Source organism: Chelonia mydas, chromosome 7, assembly GCF_015237465.2.
Source record: "Chelonia mydas isolate rCheMyd1 chromosome 7, rCheMyd1.pri.v2, whole genome shotgun sequence".
Lineage (NCBI taxonomy): Eukaryota > Metazoa > Chordata > Testudines > Cheloniidae > Chelonia > Chelonia mydas.
This window is the reverse complement of record NC_057853.1, coordinates 106,886,836-106,896,039: the sequence shown is the minus strand read 5'-3', so window position 1 is coordinate 106,896,039 and position 9,204 is coordinate 106,886,836. Positions and strand designations below refer to the sequence as shown.

General features: G+C 41.0%; 1 protein-coding gene across 5 annotated transcripts in view; it reads left to right on the top strand.

The window, feature by feature from the left end:
• GRK5 (G protein-coupled receptor kinase 5) overlaps positions 1–9,204 on the top strand; it is a 229,373-nt gene that overhangs the window by 158,210 nt on the left and 61,959 nt on the right. The window lies entirely within an intron of this gene.

Sequence of the window (9,204 nt, the reverse complement as noted above, 5' to 3'; positions counted from 1 at the left end):
AGTCTGTGCCAGTAAGCAACAAACGCTGAGCTTCAAACACATGAATTATCGTAGGCTTTCAGCTGCTTCAAGCTTCCTAAGAGTAACTGAGTCCCACAACCACCGCTTAGAGGACTTTACAAGAGGAATGCGTTTAACCCCAAGGATAACATATTACATGTTGTAGTAAATGCATTTTAAAACATTTAAATGATACAGTGTGATTTGGAGGTGGAGGGCAGGGCAGACCACCTTTTTTTCCAGTCAGTCATTTTCCTATGATAAAGTTGATTGTGTACTTTAAGTTCTCTCAGGGAGTTGTCTGCAACCTAGTTTCATTTACTGAACCTGATTAGTTTTAAGTATATAAGGAAGAGATGCTGCTGGTATGAATTGCTGCTATCCATTCATTATAGACCCCAAGTTTACCACTGGGTTTTATTTTTCCAAGGTGGTAGTTTAGGTTGAAGTCTCTGTTGCAGAGTAATGAGGGATGAGGGTTGAATATTTAAAGGCCATCATTCTCCTCTTGCCCCAGAAACACCTGTTTTGTTTTTCTCTGCAGTGGAGAAGTGAGTGTTGGTGATGCTAGTGACATTTGAGCACTAATCAAAGTAAGAGAAGGTCAGCGCTCACTGGCTTGAGTTAAGCATGACCAGGAATGGTGCAGTTTCCCCAAACATCTCTGACAATCCACCTCAGTGCGGACCAACAGCACCACTGGAATCCGATTGTCTGCATTGCAATTAGTTGTGACTGACTGCAGCACTTGTAGACATACCCAAGCTAGCTTTGATCTATCTAGCTTGAATGACAGCAGCAGTAAAGCTGCAGCAAGATTGGCTAGCTGCTTGAGTATATCCCCGTGGTCCTTGGCAGACGTTTGCAGCCCGTGTTGCTGCCTCTTCTGCTATGGCTTCACTGCTGTTGTTATATGAGTTAGCTAGCTCACAGTGAGCTCAGGTTTGTCTACATGTGCTGCCGTCACACCTCTGATTGCTGTGTAGACAAACCTACAGTCTCTTGAGCAGTAACCGCCTCTCGTAGCAAATTCATTTCTTTCTCATCAAAAGGAAGGATGGTCTTGAGGTCAAAGAAGAATCATAGAATTACAGAAATGTAGGGCTGAAAAGGACCTCAGGAAGTCATCAAGTCCAGCCCCCTGCACTGTGGCAGGACCAAGTAAATCACCATCACTGACATGCTTGTCCACATCTTTTCTAAGCTGTGGTGCCTAGAACTGGACACAGTACTCCAGCTGAGGCCTCACCAGTGTCAAGTAGACCGGGACAATTACCTCCCATGTCTTACATGCAACATTCCTGTTAATACACCCCAGAGTGATATTAGCCTTTTTCTCAGCTGAATCACATTATAGACTCATGTTCAATTTGTGATCCACTATAACCCCCAGATCCTTTATTGATTAGCTAGTTATTCCTCATTTTGAAGTTATTCATTTGATTTTTCTTTCCTAAATGAAATACTTTTCACTTGTCTTTACGAAATTTCATCTTGTTGAATTCAGACCAATTCTCTAATTTGTCAAGGTCATTTTGAATGATAACCCTGTCCTCTAAAGCAATTGCAACCCCTCCCAGCTTTGTGTCATTTGTGTATTTTATAAGCATATTCTCCACTCCATTATCCAAGTAATTAATGAAAGTATTGAATAGAACTGGACCCTGGACTGACTCTGAGGGACTCCACAAGATATGCTCTCCCAGTTTGACAGAGAACCATTGATAACTACTCTTTGAGTACTGTCTTTCAACCATTGTGCACCCACCTTATAGTAATTTAATCTAGACCACATTTCCCTAGTTTGCTTATGAGAATGCCATGTGGGACTATGTCAAAAGCCTTACTAAAATCAAGATATATCAAGATTTATTAAATATATTAAGACTCCGGAGTTGGAGTTTCCATCCTGTGTCCTGTCATAATGTTTACTCACTTGTCTGTGTTGTGAGGCTTCATTCCTTTAAGATTCTTAGGTAGAAGGGGTTATAGAAATGCGAAGTTATATTACTTCCTTTGTAACCTAACTCCAGGTCTCCAGAGGTGGGAGATTAGTACCTGCACTAGCCTCAGCCCTTCACTTTGTTATTACTGGAAGAAGATACTGTGTCATTTTTGTTTCTTTTTGGAGATAACGTCAGTGCAACTCCATATGGAGGAGAAAATATTTCCCAGAGGCTAGACTAATTGTGCCACCTCTGCAGATTGGTTACTAGATTTACTAATCCAAATCTCCTCCTTTCTCAAGGACCCTAAGGGCTTGTCTACATTGCCCCCAAAACAGCATTTAGTTAATGCCAACTACGAACTTTTTTTTGTTCACACCTTTAGAATCTATATGGTGTGCACTGCTATTCACCCCCCACTCACACCCATAGTCCGAACTGCGAGGCAATGTAGACATAGCCTAAATATATCGAGCAGATGCCCTGATGGGGTACCATCCAAACCAGCAAAGAAGAGCTCTTTTTCATTAGGGGTTTGCATTTCTCTGTTTAATTACCTGCCCATTAAAATAGACAAGTTATCTCAGATTCAAACACCTTCTGCTTTCAGATGAACATTTTTCTTCAGCAGGTTTATGTCTGTACTTCAAAGAACCTCACTGTCTTGGTATAAAAATAGTTTGGCATAAAGCTTGATTGATGGAAGAAAATTATAGATGTTCTTGATTTATTTCTTGGAATGATGGTTCAAATTTAAAATCAGAGTAAATTTGTTGCTGCTGCTGCTTTTTAGAATGCAGGATCAGAAGCAAAATCAAACTAAAATGCTGACTCCATATTCTGGCTATTAATTATGATAATTTTTATTTAGATTTCTAAGTAATTTGTAGTGTTGTAGCTGTGCCATGCCCATTAGGATGCAATACATATAATAGATCATCATTATATCATGGGATGCTCATAGCTAGCTTGCAGGCTTGCCCACCACAGCCCTGGTTCAGCAGCTCTGCCCGCAGCAGCTTGTCTACAGCCCCACTCTGGCTTCCACCAGCCTGGGTTACAACGAGCAAGGTGACCCCAACACATTCCCAGTTCCAAATTTCCCTACAACCGTGTGCCCTGAGTGTCCAGCCCTTACCAGGGCCACTCAGAGTTATAATAAGGTTTGTTGCTCCTTTAAAGGAGACAAAAGCACATTACAGCTTATTAACTTAACTGGGGTAAATACACTCTTCCCTTCAAACACAGCACTGAGCTGGTATATAGTAAAAATAAAACAAATTTATGAACAAAATATACATAGGATTAAGTGAGTTCAAGTATAAGGAATGAAGCTAGAAAGAGTTACAAGTATAACAAAATAAAATATATCATCACTCTAAAATACGCTCAGTTACACATGTCATAGAAATAACAGGAAGAAAACGTTTCCCCAAAATAAATAGACCATACCTCACTACCCCCAAAATCCTCATGTGACTCACACAGCTGGTAGCCTGAAAGGAGATGGGCCTTGCACTGTGTCCTCAGATCAGTAGGGGAAGTGAATTCCAGAGTAAAAGACTGCCTGTTGATAATATTCAGCACTAGCCCCCAGACAATCAAATCTAGGCTATGCTCACTCAGCACCTCCCGTCAGATGTTGTGGAGAGAGGCAATGCCTCAAATAATCATGACTCAGACTATGATCAAAGTCCACATCTTGAATTGAACTTGGAAGCAAATAGGTAACCAGTGCAGTTCAAGGAGAAAAGTGCTCATATGTTTGCCATGGCTAATACAACAAAGAAAGTAAGTAGCCTCATTCTGTACTGGCTGTAGCCACCAGATAGTCTCCATGTACAACCCCACTTAGAGGACACTGTAATAATCCAATCCACAAGCCACAAAAGAGTGTTTCACCATGGCAAGCTATAGAGTTGCCTAACCAGATGCAGATAAAAATAGGTGCTTTTGGCCACAGAAGACCGCTGTAATTTCAGGCGTAATTCCAGGTAGGTATCCTCCATTCTTCCACCTTACCCTGATGCATTAACATTCCCTCTTTCTTGTTTGAATTAAGCTGAAGCCAGCATACTCACATCCAAGTCCCAGTCTCAGCCAAAACCTGGCAAAACAGAGGCATTGAACTATCTGGCTCTGATGGAAATGAGACCTAGAACTGCATCTACATACTAATGCTGCCTCAATGTAAACTGATTTGTCATCTTCATTGGCGGTTTCACACGAATGTTGAGAAGAAGAGGAGATCAAATAAATCCTTTTGGGATCTCCATATGAGATCTGTTGTGGCAGAGGAGCAATACCCTAAACCTCTCTAGGAGATACCTGGAAGAGGAAAGAATGGAATCACCTCAGGGTTCTATCCTTTTCCCCAGATAGGGGCCACTGGTGAGTCAACAAAATTTCATGTGCTACTGTATCAAAGGCTGGCGACAGAGACAGCCAGTTTTGCATGGACCAGGCCTTTGTCCATCCTTAAGAAGAGATCTCTATCCAAAAATATGAGTGCCATCTCATGCCATACCCAGACAGAATGTCCATCTGAAAGGAACTGGGAAATCTGAAGACTCCAGATGGCTTCAAAGTTGCCTCAGCACAACCTTCTCAGTAGACTTCACCAAAAAGGAAAGACTAAGGGCTGGGCAATAATTGTCTGCTAAGTTAGCTTTGAGAGAGTTTCTTCACTAGTGGCTTGTTTCAGGGAGGATGGCACCTTACTCCCTTTAGGGAAGCTTTAACAATCGCTACAAATAAAGTACTCAACTCTAGGGTGGGCCAGAAAACAAGAATTCTGATTCATGAAAAATGTTGAGGTTTCAGAATTTCCTTTCGTTCCTCATCGGAACAAAATCAAGACCTCTCTTGCTCTTTCAGGTTTTGAACAGAAATTCCACCCTGGACCTCAGAGACCTTTCTAATGAAAATTTTGTCAAAAACCAATATATTTCCATGGAAAGTTTTGGTTTTGTCGAACTGGCATTTTTCAACACAAGATTTTTCTTCTAAAAATTCCTAACTGGTTTTACTCAACACCTTCCTGTTTGATAGAACTAGCCATGAGAGAGATGAGTCCCACTCATAGGGCACAGGCTGAAGCACCTTGGAAGCCTAAAAGGAAAGCAAATTTCTGAAGCTGTGATATGGGTTGATAAAAATGTTCATGTGAATTTTCACAAACATTATTTTCCTGATTTCACTGGCAGGTTGTGTTTTGGCTTTTCATAAACTCATTGATATAATGGAAATGTTTGAGATTTAAGTTCCACCTTGTCTATGGATAGAAAGTCCACAAGAGTAGTCATAGAACAGTTATAACTAAACCCAACACAGCTTTACTTCATTGCCTGGCTTCCTATTGTACCTGACTCCCGCCCACCCCACTGTAATAGCAGGCAAAGAGGTATACTTACATTAGTACTGCTTTTAAATAAGAGCTTTGCATGCCATCTCTCTGCATCATTTTTGTCTTGCTGTCTTTGTAAGAACCACTGTACCCAACTCTACTAAATCATTAGCTCGTTATTTTCTCTCTCTCTCTTTCTCTCTCTCTGCAGTGTCTTGAGATACTTTGTCTGAGAGATGCTATATAAAAGCAAATTGATTTGAAATGGCTCTTAAGACATTCTCCATATGCCATTACAGTTTATATTTGGACTCAGCTGGGTACTAAAAATGTTACTGAATGGGATGGCTAATGTGCATTGTTATTCCCATTAATATACTTTACAGAATCCGCAGAACGGTAACTGCAGTCGTTTTCTTATCTGAATTCCTATTCATTCACCTTTCCTTCAGGAAATGCACTGAATAAAGGCCATGTTTGCCATTTTTTCCCTTTTCTTCAGGAGGTGAATAGGACAAGGATATAGTTCCTTGTATTCCAGTGAGGGGAGAGCAATGGGTATTTTGTTTAAAAAAAATGTGCCCTTTGTTTTTACAAACAATTATAGGATAAGGAAGGGAGGGCTTAGTCTTGTGAAGGGGAAATTGGCTCATCAGCAGTGTCTGGCCTTGCATTTGTATACCAGCTAAGGAGTGCTGTGCATTCACATTAGGCTCTGTCAATGATATCAACTTATTTTTAATGTGGATGGGAGGAAATTACAGTTGTATGTTAACCTTTTCTGCTGGGCAAACTTCTCCCACTTGAGTCTAGTGCTCCCAGAGTTTGTATCAGTCACACACTGCCGTAGAATAAACTTCTTGTTGCACAGCATCATTTTAATCCTGCTATTGAGGGTTTTATTTTCCACTATCAGACACATCCATTGTTGTCTCCTTGAGATTTCTTTTCCCTTCTTGTTTTTTCCACTGGTGACATAAATGCAAAATCAAGGCACTCATCTGGCTGGATTAATCATCTTCTCGGATCACTGCTGCCTTCCATCTCCCATGAGGAAGACTCACTGTATCACTTTTTAATGATATTGGCTATATCCCATTTATGGAAGGGCAGGTCACATCATACTGAGAACTGCACTATAGTTCTGAGACCTCTTGCTATCTCTCTGTTTAGTTATGCTAAATGCCTTGCAGGAAAGATTCAATAATTACTTTTTGGAGCAGCCATGAATCAAAGTTGAAAGTCACTGGAAATGATGCTCAGAAAGAAGAAATTAAAGTTCCAATAAAAACAATCTAGAAAGCTTAGTGTGAGACAGAGGCTTAGTGTTCTGAGAGACAAACTTTCTGGGATTGCTTTCTAGAACACTGCATTCTCAAGCAAATCCAGCCAGTTGGTCATATACCCAGCTGGCCTTTCACTTTCCAGTTATATGTTTCAATGGTAACAAAAGAGCAACACCATACTGTACAGTACATTCTCTTTCACTGGATACTGTGTGTGCAGTGTTTGTACAGAACATACCTGATGCATGTCACGGTGGAGGTGGGAGCCTGTACGAAGGGGAGTGGCTCTCTGCAGAGCTGGTTGCAGAACCATTCTGAGACTGCACAAGAGTCCCCTAATCAGATTACCGACAAAGCAGTAAGCACTTGATTTTTGACACAGAAGGGACATGTGGTGTGGTGTGCCATGTGAACACAACATGCTGCAGGGTTCTAAGACTGGCCATGGGTATTTACCAGCTCCGAATGTTATTCGCAGCAGCTTTTAGAATTATCGCAAAACTTTTAGGATGCCAAATACTTTAGATGAAATCGTGATTTGAATGAAGTGAATGGGAGTTTTGTCATTGACTTCAGTGGGGCCAGGATTTCACCCTCTGACTCGATGAATTTGTCGTTCCTCCTTTTATTGACTTCACTACTTTGTAGTGACTATCCGTGGTGAGTGTTTAACTTGAGCCTCCACCTTGTATCTAGCATAATCAATATATAATCCAGTCTCCAGAGAAATCAATATGTAATTGTTGTTGTTCCAGAGACAGCATAATCAATGTCTCTAGCGATCCGAGTGTCTCAGTCCTAAGAAAGTTGGGAAGTAAACTTTGCAGTGTGCTTTCTGTACAAGCAGTTCTCCATAGATTCACATGGATGTTTCCATTTTGGCAAAGGTTCTGAACAGCAGTCCAGTGACCTTGCTACTCAAATTAGTGCTTTATAATCAGGCTTTACTATTAATAAGCATTCTTCCAATTACAGGGGACAAGCTGTTATACTGCGTGTTAGTGGAATCTAAACAAAAAAATTGTACAACTGGTTTGATGAGGAGTTTCTTTGCTCTTGTCTCAGAGTAAATGACATTTTCCCATGGTTTGTTCAAGCCCTGTTCCCTAATACCTTACCCAGTGTTTATAATACATACTCTAGCTAACTAAACACTTAGGACTTCTGGTTCTTGCAATGATGCCAAACTGCTGGATATCCTATTGAAAATGATATGGAGTCTGTTCTATTCCACTGTCCTAAAATAAATCTATAGGTACTCCTCTGTGCTCATTTGACGTACACAGGGCTATTCTGGTAGAACACTTTTTCATGTGGCTAAAAGGTTGGGCCAGGTACAATAACTGCACTGCTCACATTTTAAATGGAAATGTCGCTTGACTTGTCTTTGTGGCGGGGTTAAATTCTCAGGTTCATATTTTTTGCTGAGCAGACATTTCTCAACAGTTTGTCATGTGTGGTCAGGAAAATCACTGAGATGACTTGGTCCATGGGCAAAGGCCATTTATCTGGCTCAGGTTTGACAGAATTACTCTGGTCTGACCTTTGAAAAATGGAAACTTGTGCCAGCTGAATCATGTCAGCAAAATGTGTACAACTGGACAGCATGTGAGTCATTCGATCTGGGCAGGCCTCACAGGCTGTTAACTCACAGTGACTAGCGTGACTGTGTTCTAGCCAGTGTATCCGAGAAGTTAGATGGTTTGCTTTCTAGAGATGTCAGCATTCAATCTGCATGTGTTGGATATTTAACCAACAACAATTTGTAAATCTGAATTTTATGGATACACAACATTTACCTGAAGTAACTTCTGCTGCAGTAACCTTTCCTTTATTAGCTAGGAGGCAGTATGTCCATTCTTTTCCTAAGCCATTATCCTATGGCAGTCATAACTGGCCAAACGGCAGCTTAGGTAGAAGGCAATTCTAGTTTGCCTACCAATATTGTAGCAATGGGCTAAAACTAATCATTTGTCTGAGTTTCTACCTCACACCCAAACCCTGAACTTCTGCACTTTGGATAAAATTGGATCCAATTCCAACAAAAACCCTGGATTTGTTTTTCAAAACCCAAACCCAACTGACAAGGATTTATAAAATCTAAAACCACCCCTGGCTTTGCCAATTCCATTGGGGGAAGATAATCTTCACTTCCCTCCTGAAAATTGTTCTGCAGATGTTATGCACATGACATTGTTCCTCTCGGAATTAGCTGGGTGAAGAAGAGATTCCTACATACTGGACAAAGTTTACAAAGTTGGTCAAAACACTATGATGCCAGTGACTGAAGTAGCCAATTATTATTAACACTAATAATAGTGTACTGTCTGGCAGGGGAATCTGAGAAATGGAGGAGACGCACTTTGTGCCCTCAAACCATAAGTATGTCTCTTGTTACAGCTTGCTTATTTCTTATGGCGTTGGGTGAAGAGGAGAAGCAAGTTTCCCACCATGGTTGTATAACCCACATAACCTAGATTGGTGTATATGGGTCACACACTGACTGGGGAAGCTTGTCCTGAACGTCAGAGGTCCTCAACAGTTCAAATCTCCGTATGGGCCAACACTTATAACAACATTGCTGGTGGGGATCATCTATGGGACTTGAACCTGGAATCTCTGGATC